We start from the raw sequence: 17,507 nt of genomic DNA, 5'->3' as shown, positions 1-17,507 counted from the left end.
ATACAGTTACCTAGCTATTTTTTTAATATTATATGTGGTTTTGCAGAGCATTTTGAACGTACTTCACCACTTAGCATCCCCTGTCTCACCCACCCCAGTATAAGCACCCACAAATATCTCGTGCTAGACTTGATTTTATTAAACCTCTGTAGATTATTACAAATTAATAAGAAAAACATCCCTTGAGGCTGGCTGGCAGGAGGACCATCTATACACTTCACTGTTATTGAGCATCTGCTGTGTGCTGGTCTCTGTTCTGTGGGTAGAGCAGGGAATAAAGCTGAGAACTCCTGCCTTCTGGAAACCTGTCTACTATAAGGAGAGAAGGGAAATCAACAAGTGATGCAGGTCCTTCACTGTCAGATGATAGGTGATAATGGGAAATAACAAAGTAGGGGGGCAGCTAGTATTCTGGGGAGCATAGTTGAGGAAAGAAGCCTCTTTACTAAGAAGACATGTGAGCTTTTTCACATACGGTCTTTAAGGGCAAGTGTAGATGTAATATAGTTTCAGTTTGCTTTCCTGCTTCTCATTTAATAGCTGTGTATTTGGCAAGTTATCTCATTTCTCTAAATATCACTTTTCTTATCTGTAAAACAGAGATAGCATCTACCTTACCATGTTGCTGTAAGAACTGCATTAGATTTTTTTAAAAGAAGACAAATTGCAACATGGATGGAGCTGGAAGGGATCATGCTTAGGGAAACAAGCCAGAAAGAAAAAGAAAAATACCGGCTGGACTCACTCATAGCAGAAATCTAGAAAACCTCAATAAGGGACCAGGAAAAAACCTAATTATAATAAAGAAAAAAGCAAAATCAACAAGCAACTATAAACCAGAGACACACTATGGCGGGGGGGGGGGGGAGAGTAGGATCAAAACAAGGGGGGTGGGAATTGTATGGGGACTATAACCAAGATGAAAATGCATACATTGTGCGAAAATGAAAAATGATGTAAAAAATGTATAAAATAAATAAATAGGGCCTCCCCAGTGGCGCAGCGGTTGAGCACTGGGCTGCAGCCTCTGCAGCCTCTGCAGCGCTGCCGGTTGGATCCCCGGCCACCAGCGAGGGTCCCACATGGTGTGCAGACCTCTCTTGCCGTGCCCGCTGCTCCCCTCACCAGTGTATTTCATCAGTCTGCCTGCTCTGCTCCCCGCTCTGGCTCTGGTGAATTCTCTCACCCTCCCGTACTTCTGACTGTACCCAGCGCTTGTATAAATAAATGAATAAATCTTAAAAAAAAAAAAAAGAATAAATAAATAAATAAAAATGCAACAACAACAAAAAAGAAAGTTTTGGTGGAGTATAATGAACATGAGGAGTTTGGTCTCTAGGTGGAAAGGAGGGAGAACAAAAGTGCAATCTAGAAAAGGCTTGTATTGTATGCATGCCTGTCCCTCTTTGAATTTCTAGCATCTACCCCCCCAACTTTTCCAATCAGCTGTAACTCCATAAAGCTGTTTAAAATTTTTCACTGGAGGAGTACAATGATAGTACTTTGGAAAAATAATGATTAGAATACTGTACTGTCGACTTTAAAGTCAGGGCTATAATTTATTAATTACATTAAGTCTATCATTCTAGGGAGAACTGACATATTTATTATGTTGATTCTTGCAAATCATGAATTTAGTTGTCTTTCCATTGATTTATATTTTCTTTGATTTCTTTCATTAGTGTTTTGTCATTTTCTGCATACAAGTCCTGTGCATGTTTTGCTAGACTGTATAGGATGGAAGACTATGTAACTAATAAAAAACTAAATGCCATGAGAAAATTTTCATAATATGTTCAGTTTTAAAAGCAGGACACAGAACTGCTTACAAGCTGATATCCCAACTGTATATGTGGGGAAAAGTGAGGTGAAAGGTGTGAAAGGTTTGAAACCAACCTTTAAATAGGGATTACCTCTATGGCTAAAATTTTAGGAGTAACTTCAAATTCTCTTTCAATGATTCTATTTTTCAGTCTTTCTACAATGTGTATATTACCACTTGAATTTTTTAAAGACCACTTTTAAAAAAAAATTTAAAAGTAGCCTTCTTCATAAGAAGATTTCATATCCACTTTTCATCAAAAGCTTGGATGTAACTGACAACAGAAAGGAGAAAAAGAGAGGGTCATTTGGTGGGTGATATCATTAGACAGCTGCTAAAAGCTGCAACCTTTCATCCAAGCTTTCGGTAAGGATTAACATTCCAGAGCTCACACAGCAGCTGTCAGTGAGCAAACTTAAATTCTGCCTCCTGGCTGTGGCAGGGTTTTGGGCACATGTTACACATACCAGTGTCCCCAGGCACCTTCAGGGCAGACTTCTTCGGTCACATTTTCCTAAGTGGGAAGCAGAAGAATCAGCTGTGGGCAGATGGAAAGAACCTTACTTTAAGGATGGAATTTACCAGCCTGATTCCTCCCCTGCTGGCTCCAAGGACCACTGCTTCAGGAGGTCACAAGGAAAAAGTCTCTTAGGTGATGAAGAAGAAAAATACTCTTCTTGGGGAACGCACCCCAAACACGGTTCTTCTTAGATTACAGTAGCGTGATAGCCTGACCTTCACAAGAGAGCAGACTGTTTTCTCAGCGCCTCACAGAAATGCTGCCTCCTGGTTGTCTCTTCAGAGAACTAGTCATTGCCAGGGCTCCTAGCAGAAAATTTGTAAAAAGCGTAGATGGGAAAGGTGGTATCTTCCGAGCAACAGAATCCTACCTTTTTTCAGTATTCTGAAAAATAACTTAATTGATAGTCACAGACCTTGGTACCCAAATTGGATGTCACATGATACATTACCTAAGTACAGGTAGCCCATGCTTTTTGGAAGTTCACGTTATATCATTTCTCTTTCATGAAGACCTACATTAGAACCTGTTTTTGTTTTCCTAAAGAATTCCAAGGTGGATTTTGGCTTTTTCCTAAAAAGAGGAATGCAGGAAAATCGCATTCTGCATTGATTCAGTAAGAGCCCGTGGATGCCGCGCACGCCCCAGAAAGCATGGCCGCAGGGCGAGCTCCCTCCTGGACTCCCTTCTCCAGGCTGATGCGCTCCTCTTTGTACCGTATGTTAGTGTTATTCTAGGTTTTGTGTGTTCTTTGGCAGGATCTGGAAGGCTAGTTTTTGAGTCTGGGGCTGCTCAAAAAATTTTCCAAATAAATAAGTGCTTCTTCACGCCATTTCTGCTCACCACAGTTTGTGTGGGAACAAGCAACTTTTGGCTGGGGGAGGGGCTGTTTATGTACATGCAACACAATAACCTACCCCTGCAGGCCCTCAAGCACTTCAAGAAATATTGACTAAGGTTTTTTTAAAAACTTCCTTCAGACCTAGTCAAGTTAAGGGCCTGCTTTCAAATTTCTCCCCCATGCCCACCACACTGTCTAACGCTGTTACTCCCCGTAGTAGCTGGATGCAAATAAATGGAGGGGACACGCCGGGTCCTCCTCACTCACACACTGTCCAATGTACACAGACCCGCCAAGCCCTACCTTCGCCTTAGGTACATCCTGACACGGGCAGAGGCGCTCGCTGCTTTTCCTCACCCGGGCTCCTCCCGTGATGCCCTGGGGCACACCGGAAGTGACCCCTCCCCTGTTCAGCAATTGAAACCTTTGAAATCCACCTGCGCTTTTTTCCTGTGTTATCAGTGCTGTGATCTTACCCACCTAACTACAAGTAGGTCTTTTTCTCTCCTGTACCTGGAACAAGGTTTTTGCACCAAAAATCTTTTTTGACAGAATGAAACAAAACTGAGTAGAAAAAAGGACATATAATACTGTTAACCTGAGCATAAAATAGAGAATAAACTTGCCTCTGTAATAGCTAACATTTAAAAACCCAAGATCTTCCTGGTCCCTTATTTAGGTTTTCTAGATTCCTGCTATGAGTGAGACCATCCGGTACTTTTCTTTTTCTTTCTGGCTTATTTTGCTGAGCATGATCCCTTCCAACTCCATTCATGTTGCTGCAAATTGCATGAGTTTATCTTTTTTGAATGCTGAGTAATATTCCATGGTGTATATGTACCACATCTTCTTGATCCAGTCATCTGTTTTTGGGCATTTGGGTTGTTTCCATAGCTTAGCTATTGTAAATAGTGCTGCTATAAACATAGGGGTGCAAGTGCCCTTTTGAGTTAATGTTTCTGTGTCCTCTGGGTAAATACCTGGAGTGGAGTTGCTGGATCATATGGAAGTGCTATCTTTAGTAGGTCAAGAAATCTCCACGCAGCTTTCCAAAGATTAATTGCAATAAAGTAAAAATCAAAATCAACAAGCAACTATAGACCAGACACACTACAGTGGGGGGCGGGGGGAGGAGAAGAGGGATTAGGGTCAGAAAAAGGGGGTGGGAATTATATGGGGAATATAACCAAAATGAAAATGCATACATTATGCAAAAATGAAAAATGATGTAAGAATTATATAAAATAAAATAATTCATTAAAAAACCCAAGATCTTGCCTTAGATTACAAGTTTCTGAACCATCTGCCTCCTGGTCCCCTTAGCCACTCCATGCCCTACTGCTCTTACCCTCACCACTTTCACGCACCCCTCCCCCCACCCCTTCTGGACATTTTAGGCATCACATTTAGCCATATTCACCTCCCAGTGCCTTTGCACCAGTTTCATCTGCCTGGACTACTACCCTGCGACCCCATGGCATCTCATAGCCTGCTCTTTTACTTTACTATGTGTCTTGTCAAATACCACATCTTCACAAAAACCTTCCCTGATTCATCTATGTAGACAGCACAATCAGAATTTCCTTAGCCTGCTCGTTCTTTCCTTCAGAGCAGTCCTCATTGACATTAGCTATCTGTTTGTTATATGTCCCCACACACACTAGCATATAATTTCCATGCAAGCAGAGACTTTGCCTATTTTATTTCCAGTACTTAAAACCTCCTTAACACACAATAGGCCCTTAATGAACACTTGAATAAAACACTGGAGGGCTGTGTGCTCACTATGTTGTTAGCTTTGTACTTTACAGCTTCAAAATTATTGATGCCAGGTGTGAGTTTCGTCATCACCAGGTAGAGCAAGTGAACTTATGTGGGTATTTCCAGGACTATCCTGATTTTAAAACAGGAAATTTCAAATATCTCTTCAAACCCAGGCAAACTAGAATGTTTGGTCACCTCACATCCCAGTATCCAGGCTCCACCTTCCTTGATTTGTTTTACTATTGTGTATGCTTGGCGGGGATGAGGTGTGGACTTAAGATTGCCTGGAATTTCTGACCAAGAAATTGGTCTATGCAGTGGGCAGGATGGGACAATTGGAGGGACAACAGTCCATCAGGCTGTGATCAGCTCACAGGCCTCACCATACAGCAATATCAGACATGAAATAACAACATCGAAGATTTTACCCTGGCTTCCAGAACCTCTGGCACTGGCAGTGTTGGTGCTTTCTCTAGAGAAAATTGTTTTCTAAATCTCAGGCTCTCCTGTGGACATGGTCCCACCACCCTCCCTTTTCCCAAACCATCATGTCACTTCCAGATAGTACACTGCCATGTGTTTATTAACTCAAATGTCATACAAGCCCCTTGAGCCTTGAGCTAGGAATTATTATTATTATCCCCATTTGACAGATGAAGGAAATGAGACTCAGAAAAGTTGACTAACTTCCCCAAATTCGCCTAGTGTAAGTGGTAAAGTCAAGGATTGAACCTCAGCACTCTGATTCTTTGGGTGCATTCTTAGTAACTATATCATCATGCAGATTTTAACAATATAAATACATGTGTTGGTGATTTCCAGCAAAGGAGAGTTCTTATAAAGCTACATCATTTAAAACCTCAGTTATAGCAGTTAAAAGTAATTGGCCATACTTTTCTTAGTTCTAATGTGATTTTTAAACAACTGGAATAACCAAAACACAAATAATTGATAAATAAAGTGCAAGTAACAGGAGACCCTGAATCTCAGGCATGAGTCAAGGTTATGAGGTCAGACAGGGAAGTGTCCAGTTTACTAAGCAGAGCTAGTGGGTAGGATTTCTTCACCAAACATAATGTTCTCAGGTCACCCATGTCATCTCTCCATGTCATTTTCAGAGAAGGAGACCTGGTTTGTGTGTCATTATGAGAAGCGTGTATAATTCTGAGAGCATTAGTGTCTTACAGGATCTTGCAAAGCCAGATGCAGCTGTCTTGTAGTGAAAAGACAAACCGGACTTGGAGTCAAAGATGTTTATTCTAGCTCCTGCTCTGCCTCTTAGTAGTCATGTAAGTGAAGGTCACTGAACCTTGCTGAGCCTCAGTTTTCACGCATAGAAAAATGACAAAACTGTTGAAATTCAAGGAGAATCAATATAAATAATTCTCTTGATAACCCCTATCAACTTTTTGCTTGCAAAATTTTAGTGCATAAATTCCAGGAATGTATGTGCTATGTCTGAAAGTGTTCTTAATTAGTTCTCTTGGGTTTGAGAGTAGAATGAGAAGGGTCTGTCTCTATCTTTAGCAAGAATTAGGTTGCCTGTTCAGAAGCTCAATTTCTGATTCTGTAAGATTAGGTTAGATTAGCTCCTTTTTGAGTTCACCTCTTGATCTGGAAACACTTATATCTTTAAATAGGTCATTCAAATATGAATTCATGTCATTCCCTAATGGACCTGTCCTATGACTTCCACCCAGAAATTTCTCTTCTTAGTTGGAGAACTTTTTGCTTTTTTTGAATTTTCAGCTCTTACATAAGCTCTGAGATAGGTGAGAGGGGTAAGATCTGATCCACAATCAGCACAATTAATTGCCCTTTCTTCTCAAGTAGCCCTCTGAGGAATGACCTTGACCACACTGTGTCTTAGTCCTCTCTCCTTGGCTGTGCTACTGCCTTCTCCTTCCTGCACCATCCAAATCTACATTTCCACTGAAAGCATCGTATAACCTGATTGGTGGAGGAAAATCAGGAAAACTTTTTCATCCTCCTTAACACCTGCTCACTCCTTAATCCCTTGCCTTCAAATCTTCCACCCCACTGTCCTGCTGACATTATCAGAATCACCTCCCTGACCAATCCAATGCCCTTTTCACAGTCTTATTTTTCGCCAGCTTCTCTGTACCAGTCATTGTATCATATCTCTCAAAAACTTCACCCCACTTGACTTCTTTGAACACTTCACTTTATGATTGACAAAATGATTTTTTAACAAGATTGGAGAAAACCCTCATTCATGGACTTCCTCTAGGGTTTGAGAGAAATGGAATGACAGTGAAGGGTATGAGTTAAGGACCAATGGGGTTATGACGGGACAAAGGCTCCCCTAAGGGCATATGTGAGTAAAAATAGATGGTGCCAAACTTTCTAAGGATGAAAGTGGTCTCTTTACCTGAAGACATGTATTATGTTGAGCAGGAATGCATGTCTGAGGCAGAGATAAATGACTCTTATAACAGATGGAAGAGATGCCTAAGGAAAAAAGGGAAATGAACCGTGTCAGTGTGAAGGAAAACAGAATTTATAAAACCAACATTTCTGGTAGAAACTTTGAATATTTGACTCTAGGCTATGTAATAGATTGCTCTTCTGAATATCCTGTACAAAACCTTCAGCAAAGTTCACATTCTCATCTGTGTTTGTGGTGCTAATGAGTTATTTGCTGAGGTTTGTGTCAAGGTTGACGTAGATCAAAACATAGTATTTGCCACAGACTGAAAATAGACCAAATGCAAAGACTGCCACATCTAGAAGATGCAGACAGTAATTCATTTGATCGCCACATGATCCTCATGACTGGGCAAAAACAGAATTATTTTTGTGCTTTTGCAGCTGAAAGGAAATACATCACAGTTGCTAAGAGAGGTCACATGACTTGCCACCAGCACTAACTGACAGAAGCAAAACAGTTTCCATGTGGCTCTTCTGGCTCCCATAGGATCTCACTCAGGTATTATTGCTAATCCTACAGAATGATCTTTCATTTTTCACTTGTACTGTCCTCATTCCCTCCTCCTAAACATATGGCTTCCTTTGACAACTTAACCTCCTTGATAAGTTCAAAGTTCAGCAATATTGAGGTCACACCCTCTCACCATTCACGCCCCTGCCACACATACACACACACACACACACACACACAGAGACCTACACCCGCAGCCCTGACTTCTCCCTTCAACTTTGAACCCTTGTGTCTCCCTAACTGGATGTCACCATCATCTTAACCTCAATATGCCTAAAATCTAAACTCATCTTCCCCCTTCAGCATTCTGTCTGGACTGGTGGCATGCCCCTCATTCCCAGGCTGAAGTAAAAGAAGTCTGGTACAAAAAGTCATGCTTCTCTGAATACTCCTCCATCCTCAAACCCAGACACATTAAAGTCCTGTGGATCCTGCCTTCAGGGCAAACCTTGGGTTTTCTTTCCTTTTAAATCTCATTTCTATCCTACTTAGTCAAGGCCCTCTTCATTTTATATCATGATTATTTTTTAATATTCGATGCAAGTCGACTTATATACCTATGTATGAGAGGTGTAAATATATTGATATAATATGGGGAAGGGTCTCAAAAAATAAGCCCACAACTCACGAGGTCTTTTCACTTCCTGGGTTTTCAAAGTTTTCTTTCTTGCTCTGCCTATATAGAATGGTTAGGAAGAAAACTTGGCACCCACACAACACTCTTAATTTTGAATCTGCAGGATGAACTCATATACACCAGGTCACAAGCACTGCAAAAGTGAGGTCTCTGGTGCTGCAGCGAGTTTCAACACAGGCCTGAATACATGAGGTGTTGGGGTGAATTCTAACTGTCTAACCGCCCACCTGCCCGACAAGTCATCAGAACCTGTATCATTCTCTTGGCAATTTTTACACCAAAGTTTTTTAAATAGCTGCTGAATGGTTCTAAAGGTCCATTGGTTCTATTCTCCTCATTATATCCTAGTACAATTCTAGAATCATTATCAAATATATATATATATACACACATACATGTATATATTTCATTTTTCTAGTCACAAACATCAAAAGCTTCCCCCAAGATCTCAGAATCAGGTCCTAATTCCTTTGCTGAGCATGGAAACCCTCACAACAAGCCCAGCCCACCTGTCCAGTCTTCACTTTCATATCATCCCCCATCCGCACCCCACCTTACCCATTCACTGCGGCCAGGCTTGCCCATTCCATTCTCCTGAAACCCACCCAAGGAAGTCGTGTTTCCAAGCTAAGATCCCTCAGTTTTCTAAGCCCAGATCTCTTCCCTGGCCCTTTCATCCATATAAAAGTCCATTTCCTTAGAAAAATGTACAAAAATGCTACATAAACTGGAAAGTACTACCAAGGGTCATTATTATCTTCATGGTCAACATTTCCTTCCATTTCTCTCCTCCAAAGCAGTATCATTACCATTAATAACAATTTTCATTACCATTCCATTTTGCATTACATTCCATTTCCATTACCATTAATAACAGTTTCCACATGAAACTCTTTTTTAATGCATTTTTTTTGTATTTTATACATTTTTTACATCATTTTTCATTTTTGCACAATGTATGCATTTTCATCTTGGTTATAGGCCCCTTACAATTCCCACTCCCCTTGTTTTGATCCTACTCCCTCCTCCCCTCTGTAGTATGTCTCTGATTTATAGTTGCTTGTTGATTTTGCTTTTTACATACATTAAATACTGTATGCACTTTGAATACCTTGCACATAACTACTCATTCACTGTGCATCCTGCTCATCTGGGCACTTAGGATAACTTTGGAAAAGTGATTTATCCTTTTTGTGTCTTTGTGTTCTCTTTCACATCCATTATCAGCTCCTTTGGGGCAGTGATGCTATCTCCTACTCAGTTTCCTAGAACCCTGTACTAGAGAGCACTCAAAATTATGGGCTTACAAAAGTGGAAGGTTATAGGCATAGGCTTTAGAGGCAGACTGTTTGAATCCCCTTTCTGTGTGGCCTTGGGAAGTTACTTAATTTCTCAGTGGCCCAATTTCCTTGACTATTAACAGAGAATATTAGCACCTGCCTCACAGAACTATTAGGAAGCTTCAGTGAACCAATATGGATAACGTAGGTATATGGTGAGTTCTTAATAAATGTAAACCCTTACTATTAAGTGAGACTAAGTCTGCCTTATCACTTCAGCCCCCTTTCAAAATAGATTCCACATGAAATTCTTTTTTTAATTTTTTTTGGTATTTTTGTATTTTATACATTTTTACATAATTTTTCATTTTTGCACAATGTATGCATTTTCATCTTGGTTATAGTCCCCATATAATTCCCACCCTCCTTGTTTTGATCCTATCCCCTCTTCCCCACCCATAGTGTGTCTCTGGTTTATAGTTGCTTGTTGATTTTGCTTTTTATTTTATTATAATTAGATTTTTTCCTGGTTCCTTATTTAGGTTTTCTAAATTCCTGCTATGAGTGAGACCATCCAATATTTTTTTTTTCTTTCTGGCTTATTTTGCCAAACATGATCCATTGAAGCTCCATCCATGTTGCTGTAAAGTGCATGAGTTTATCTTTTTTGATTGCTGAGTAATATTCCACTGTGTATATGTACCACATCTTCTTGATCCAGTCATCTACTTTTGGGCATTTGGAAAGAAAGTTCTCCAAAGAGGATATGCAAATGGCCAACAGGCATATGAAAAAATGTTCAACATCACTTGTAATCAGGGAAATGCAAATCAAAACTACAATGAGACACCATCTTACACCAATGAGAATGGCACATATTAAAAAAACTAGCAACAACAAATGTTGGCAAGGATGTGGAGAAAAAGGTACTCTCCTGCACTGCTGGTGGAAGTATAAACTGGTCCAACCACTATGGAAAGCTGTGTGAAGATTCCTCAACTTGCTAAAGATGGAGCTTCCATATGATCCAGCAATTCCACTCCTAGGTATTTACCCAAAGGACACAGAAACATTAATTCAAAAGGGGCACCTGCACCCCTATGTTTATACCAGCACTATTCACAATAGCTAAGCTATGGAATAACCCAAATATTCACATGAAACTCTTGTTTCCTTTATTCACCATAACACTGAGTATCTGTTATATGCTAAGGGTTATACCTTGAATAAAAGAAGCTATGTTTATGCCAGATATGCTTTCTTCTGGACCAAACAGTGCTAAGAAACAGAGACAACCTCACCTCAATGCAGATGATAGTCCCAACCTTCCTCTCCTGCTCTCTGGAGCAGGACTAAGATAAAATTCCAACGTTAAATCACCAAGTACAAAAGTGTTATTCATCTTTCTGTACTGAAAGACTTCTCATAGACTTTAATATGCTAATATTTTCCATGAATCTCTATCAGCAGGAAATAGAGTTCATCATATTTCCTAAGCTTATTAAACCATGGGACCATGTATTTCTGTTTCAGAATCAGCACTCTGTCAAATCTACTTTGGAAAATGCTATGTCAATGTCCTGTTCCTATCTGTCTTTTCTCTGATTGTACCTTCATTTTGACTGATGCAAACTGCCCCTTGGGAATGCCACACCTGCATAAGATTACCTCCTGGGTCCCTAGATAATCTTGCTCCAGCAAACTCTGATCACATACAATTTGATTATGCCATCAGGCTATGTTGTTGTAAACAGCTGTAACCCTCATGTAGTGCCTACATATGCAACCATCACTAATGTCTTAGCAAAAACATGTCCCAAAAGTAACCATAAAAGTAATCACAAAGACCATGAATTTTCCTTCAAAACCGCTCAAATTTCATTTGGAACTTATTTACTCTTGCTTTAGCCTGATCTTAACTTTACAATTTGTTTCCCAGTACACATAGATTAGAAAAAAGCAAAATCAGGCTTATAGAGGCAAACATTACACCTGAGAGACTGGTCAGGAAGGCGAAGATAGTATTTAAGGTTAAAAAGTGGACACAAACATTTATAGTAGCCTAGGAATAATTAATGCAGCCCAAAACTTACTAAAAAATTAATATCACTGATGACTTCATTATATCACCTTCCATTCCCTTAATCAAGGACAAGTTAAATTCCCTTCAAAATACTAGATTAAATAAAGCAAGGTCATAGGTAATACATTTTAGGAAGCATTCCTTCTACAATGGATTTTTTAACTATACGTGAATAAATAAAGTAGTAAATGATCAATTTAATGTTTTCCAGAAATATCCAAGAAGTGTCACACGCTACCCCATATCACTGTTAGGCAAATGAGATGTAGTTACTGCCCATGGTATTGATCGCCCGTTGCTTGATAATTGTCCTGTGGCTCTGCCCTTTGCTGACCTTCTTAGCACACTCTGCCCCAGTTCTACTCAGCCCCTGGGGCACTCTAAGACTCAAAAGATCTGTGTCCAACGTCAAAATCCCTACACAGCTGACTTGGCATTATGCAGCCTCCGCTGGTCATTTATCCAAGTAACTTAACAAGAGTGAGAGATCAGGGCTACGACGCATTTACATCTAATGAGTAAATGGTGATCCCCCAAATATAGCCAAGTTAGAGTGCTAGGCTAGCAGATTTGAGAGTATAAAGAGAGCTAGGGGGGCTTGCTCTTGAAATTGCTCTGACCACAGCCTCTCAAAGGTAAGTGCTCCCAAGGCCCACTTTTTTGCTCCATTTAGCTCTAATTACACCTGACTGGGTGGCCAGTCAAAGAAAGAAAAAAATCACAGTAGTCTTTACTAAGGAACGTGCTAAATATAATTTCCTGCACTAAGGGCAATATGGTGGACAAGATAGCAAGACAGGTAATTACCTTTAAACAAACTTTTATGAGGAGTAAAAAGACAAAAATATAAGAAAATAAAAGATTTTTAAGGTTAACTTGCAGAATAAAATTGAGTATGATGCATAAATCCACTGCTAATTGTGTAGGCTGATGTCATACCATGCAGTTAGCAAATAAATGTATCAATTTGTGATATCTCTTTTGATTGCCTTGAGTTATTATTTATTTTTTCTTAGTTATTTATCATTTTTCCATGTCAGGAGTTCTAGGAAATGATTGTGGGAAGCATTTTATCCAACTCACATTACATCATAGTCTAATGATTATGGACTGGTTTCCAGACCAGCCTTGCAACCATGCCTGTGGACCTGGGCTAGGTCATATCTGACATTGCAGGAGCATCCTCAGAGGGACTCCAGCTTTAGGAGACTTGTGACACCTTGATTTCAGGCCACTGTCTCCACAAAAGGATTTTATGTCATAGAATCATAAGGCTGAGAAGAATCTTGGAGATTTTCTGGTCCAACTGCTTCATAGTCCAAAAGAAAACTGAAGCCCAAAGAAATTACCAAAGCTCCTTAACACAACTGGTATTAGAATGAGGTTCTGTCTCCAAGTCTTATTTATTTTGAACTAAGAGAGCAGAAGATAATATGTAGCAATAAAAATTTTCCCTGAAAAATTACAGTATAGCTGGAGACTATTAGAGGGCCAGAGAAGAAAGACAGGAAAGGTGGCTAGCAGAGAAATAAAGCAAGTGTTGAAATGTCTCTTCCATCTCAATGACTATTTCAAGATATATTCTTCTGGTTTCATGAAAGTACTGGATGGTAAATGGGAAATTTGATATTGGAAATGATTCTGATTCTCGTGACTCCTTGAGGACATCACATAGGTCAGAAACACATAGATCTGAGATTCCTTTTCCAGGTTGCATTTTCAGTCATTGCACTTTCTGTTTCTCCAAGAAAATGTATTTCAGAGAGAATCCTCTTTGACCCCTTAAAGAAATTTTACCTGCAATTCACAACTTTCTTCCTATTATGAATAAAATTGATCAACTGGATGTAAGCATCTAGGTTACAATTAAATTACTCCTCTCCCTCAAAACCCTCTATCCTCAGCCAGAAGCTTTGTCTCTCTAAGTCCCCATGCCAATTCATTTATACACTTAGAGAATTTGTAAGATTTATTTGAGGAGTTGTCTTAATTCTTACTAAATTTTCTATACCTATAGGATAGAGGTTGCCTTTTTTCTCATTTGTACCCTCTTTAAGGAGCTGACATGGTATTTTATATACACACAGGTACTAAAAAAAATATTTATCAAATGCAATTAACCAATCATTTTAAAAATGACTATTTAACTGAAAGGGAAAATGAAAAGTTTGTTTCCATTCCACACCATCCACTGTGAAACTATTTAAATACAACTAAACTTTAACACATTTTTTTATATTTATTTAAGCTCCTTGTCATTCAATTATTCTTTGTTTTTGTTTAGTTTTGATTTCTGGAAAGCCCCAAAGTAGATACTTTGCTCCTGAAAGCCACTGACCCACACTTTGGGAACCAAAAGGTAAGAGTTACTTACTTCTTGATTAGGAATGTAATAGACATTAACGAACATTACTTTATATATTCTCATTTTTGTCACACTCATAAGAAGCTAAAATTGATGACATTGCAGAACTTTGACATGCAAGCTCCAGGTCAATGCACTTAGTTGGCCTAGATCATGATATTCAGACAGTCACAATTCAATCTTCACACAGGCTACCTTTGCTGTCCTTGAGCAGGCTCAGTACCCCTGAATCTACCCAGCTGTGCCTTTACTCACAGTATGTTAAAAGAGATCAATTCAAACGTCTGCCCATCATAAAGATGCTCTCCTACCCCCCTCCCCCAAATTGTGCTTATTAGAGGTAATTCTAGATGGACTAGAACAAGAAAAACAAAGTATAAGTGAGTTATGACCCCATTGTTGATACAGTAACTGAGAAAATTCTCAGGCAAGAGATGAAAGAGCAAGGTCATGCTATCCCAACAGCAGACAGAGAGAGGGGAGGACTCAGAAGGTGGTGATGGAGGTTAGGTGGACTGGGGAGACTGTCTCCATTAGGATACTTCTAAACATAGGAACAGAGTTGACTCTGTAAGGCGGGAACCAGGTTAAGTCTTCAGAACTGAGAAGAAGCTAATTATGCGAACCTCTGGCAGGTAGAGTTCAGGGGCACTGAGTCATGCCTAGGCCTAACAAGAAGTTTATCAGCCAAGAATGATTGATTTCACACTTGGGCCCCAGAATACAGTTGCATAAATAAGGGGAGAAGATCTGACTTAGCAACTGCACGCACACAGGGGATTGAGGGGCTTGGCCCTACACTGAGCAGTGAGTCAGCAGTGTGATGCAGTTGCCAAAAGACAGTCACCACCTTAAGCTTTATACCTAGGTCAAGAGAGGTTAGGGCATGGGGACAACATGTGGTTTGGATGTCACACATTAAGAGATTAACAGGAGTGGGTTCACGATGAGTGTCAAAGAGATTCAGAAATACATCACAGGAGATGCAGATGAAGATGGAACTGGGGTATGAAAAAGACAATGCTGAAGAGAACACAGAGAAGCCATCAAGTGGGTGAAGGGGTATCTAATGAGAAGATGGTTTGAATCTTCATCATTAACAAGAGCTGGAATGAGGATCAACTGTCTTGAGGTTACAGAAAGCCAGATTTTACTTTAAATAAGAATCTTTGGACTATGAAACTTACCCAAAATGGGAAAGAGATGTCCCTGAAGGTGTTCAAGAATGTTCCTGAGACAACTATCCCATCATGTAGGGAGTAAGTTCAGGAGATACTGGATTCCAAGTCACACAGCAATGGGTGAAAGGAGAAAAATCTCCACTGAAAGGCTAATAATGACTTGAATACCAGAGGGAGAGCTTGTTTTTCAGGATACCTGAAAACAAAATTTGACCATGAGTTATTATAGTCTTTCCTCAACCTTAGACTTTATTATTTATTGTGATATCCTTTTAACACCAGTACTATTAATATTTTTGTTTACATCGACTCTTGTTTCCCTTAAAATTGCTTTTAAAAGTTACCCTTTACAATTGCTATGGAAACATCTACATCAATGTCAGTTAAGACATTTGTTAGACATTCAAAATCTCAAACTCTCCCCCAGACCTGCTAAATTAGAATATGAATTTCAACAAGACTCTTCATGTGTTCACCAGCTTGGAAACTCTCCCGAGGCCCCTTCCTCTTGGGCATTATTGAGGCTTCATTAAATAAGCATGAGTGACTAAAATCTTGGCCACTGATCCAGCCCCTCTCCACTCCCTGGAGGTCTGGAAGGTGGGGCTGGAAGTTCCAACCATACATTCAGATGGTTTCTCTGGCAACCACCCTTCCACCCCCCCCCCCCAGGTGTTTTCCAAGTTACCTTCATTAACAAAACAAGAGATACTTTTATCACTCCCAACTCTTAGGAAATGTAAAGGGGAGCTGTTAATTAGAACTCTGGATGCCCCAGTTCTCCTATGCATAAATAAATAAATCTTTAAAAATAAAACAACTCTGGATGAAAACCAAATATGTGTGAAAACTAAATTTTTGTCAATTGAATGACCAAGAAGGTATTTTTCTTATAAATCCACAATATTGCACCTGTATCACCCTATTTTATTGATTCTGTTTTTTCACATTTTTCACAAACTATGGTTATTCAGACTTGGATATTTGGCATTTTCTTGAGAAGAAATGAAGTGTGCTTTCATTTCAAGAAAAACAAAACATGACATTATTTTGTTACTAACAAATACTTGAGCTTGCAAGGAAAAATTAGAACTTTGAAATATTTGTTTCTGCCACCGTTGGCTTGACAATATCCTAACATTTAAAAAATCTTCTAATGAGATCCATATTGGTAATGATTGTGATTTTTTTCCATATATTCTAATGAAACCTGTCAACATTTGGAAATTCTATGTTACTCATTGGGCCAATGCCTTCCACATAACCAATGTAATATGTTCAAAAGATCCATTCAAAGTTCAAGTCAGAACAATAAATTATAAAATAACAAAAATACATTTGTTGACATGATTTCAGACTCCCCATTACAACACTAGCCTTTAAGAAACAAGCACCTGTCAAGTTTGGGGATAGTACCTAAGAAGAATATTCACAATTATTTGGGGGGGTGGAATGATGAAAACTCTTTCTTTTTAAAAATCACATAACTATGTGCGGCCAGATTTCTATGTTTTCTTAAACAAACAAAAAATACAGCAACAAACATGAAAATACAGAGGTCCTCTATTCAGCAGATATTTAAAAAATTGTAAACTTGAAAAACAGTGATAAACTTCCCAATTTAAAATTTTTTCATTATTTTTTATTTTTATTTCTTAAATTTATTTATTCATGAATACAAGAACCGGGGTACAGGCCAGATGCATGGGAGGATGAGAGGATTCAGTAGAGACAGAGCGGGGAACAGAACAGGCAAATTGACTGAAATACACTGCTGAGGGGAGCAGCGGGCGAGACAGGAGTGGTCTGCAGCACCTTGTGGAATTCTCGCCGGCCGGGATAGAACCAGTGCTGCAGAGACTGCGGACAGCTTCACAGCACTGCGTTCAACTGCCTGTGCCACCAGGGCAGGCCCCCCATTTTTTTTTTGTTTGGAAATTAGTCAGTTTCATAAAAATATTATTTATTTAAGTTGATGTTATTATGTAAAATATTTGATAGTCATTCTAAATGGATTAGCAAGTATGCTTAAATGACCTCAATTTCAATTTC

At 39.4% G+C, this 17,507-nt stretch overlaps 1 long non-coding RNA gene across 2 annotated transcripts in view; it reads right to left on the bottom strand.

Annotated features, from left to right (window-relative positions):
* The window catches only part of LOC129144902 (uncharacterized), a 216,036-nt gene extending 212,495 nt beyond the window's left edge, over positions 1-3,541 (bottom strand). For both annotated transcript variants that reach the window (XR_008549707.1, XR_008549708.1), the window contains exon 1: positions 3,487-3,541. This is a non-coding gene — a long non-coding RNA (uncharacterized LOC129144902). The remainder of the gene's footprint in view (positions 1-3,486) is intronic.
* Positions 3,542-17,507: the final 13,966 nt, after the last annotated feature.

This window comes from Talpa occidentalis, unplaced genomic scaffold, assembly GCF_014898055.3.
Source record: "Talpa occidentalis isolate TD23 unplaced genomic scaffold, MPIMG_talOcc4v2.1 talOcc4.7, whole genome shotgun sequence".
Classification (NCBI taxonomy): domain Eukaryota; kingdom Metazoa; phylum Chordata; class Mammalia; order Eulipotyphla; family Talpidae; genus Talpa; species Talpa occidentalis.
The sequence above is the reverse complement of the archived record's forward strand: the minus strand, read 5'-3'. Positions and strand labels throughout refer to the sequence as shown.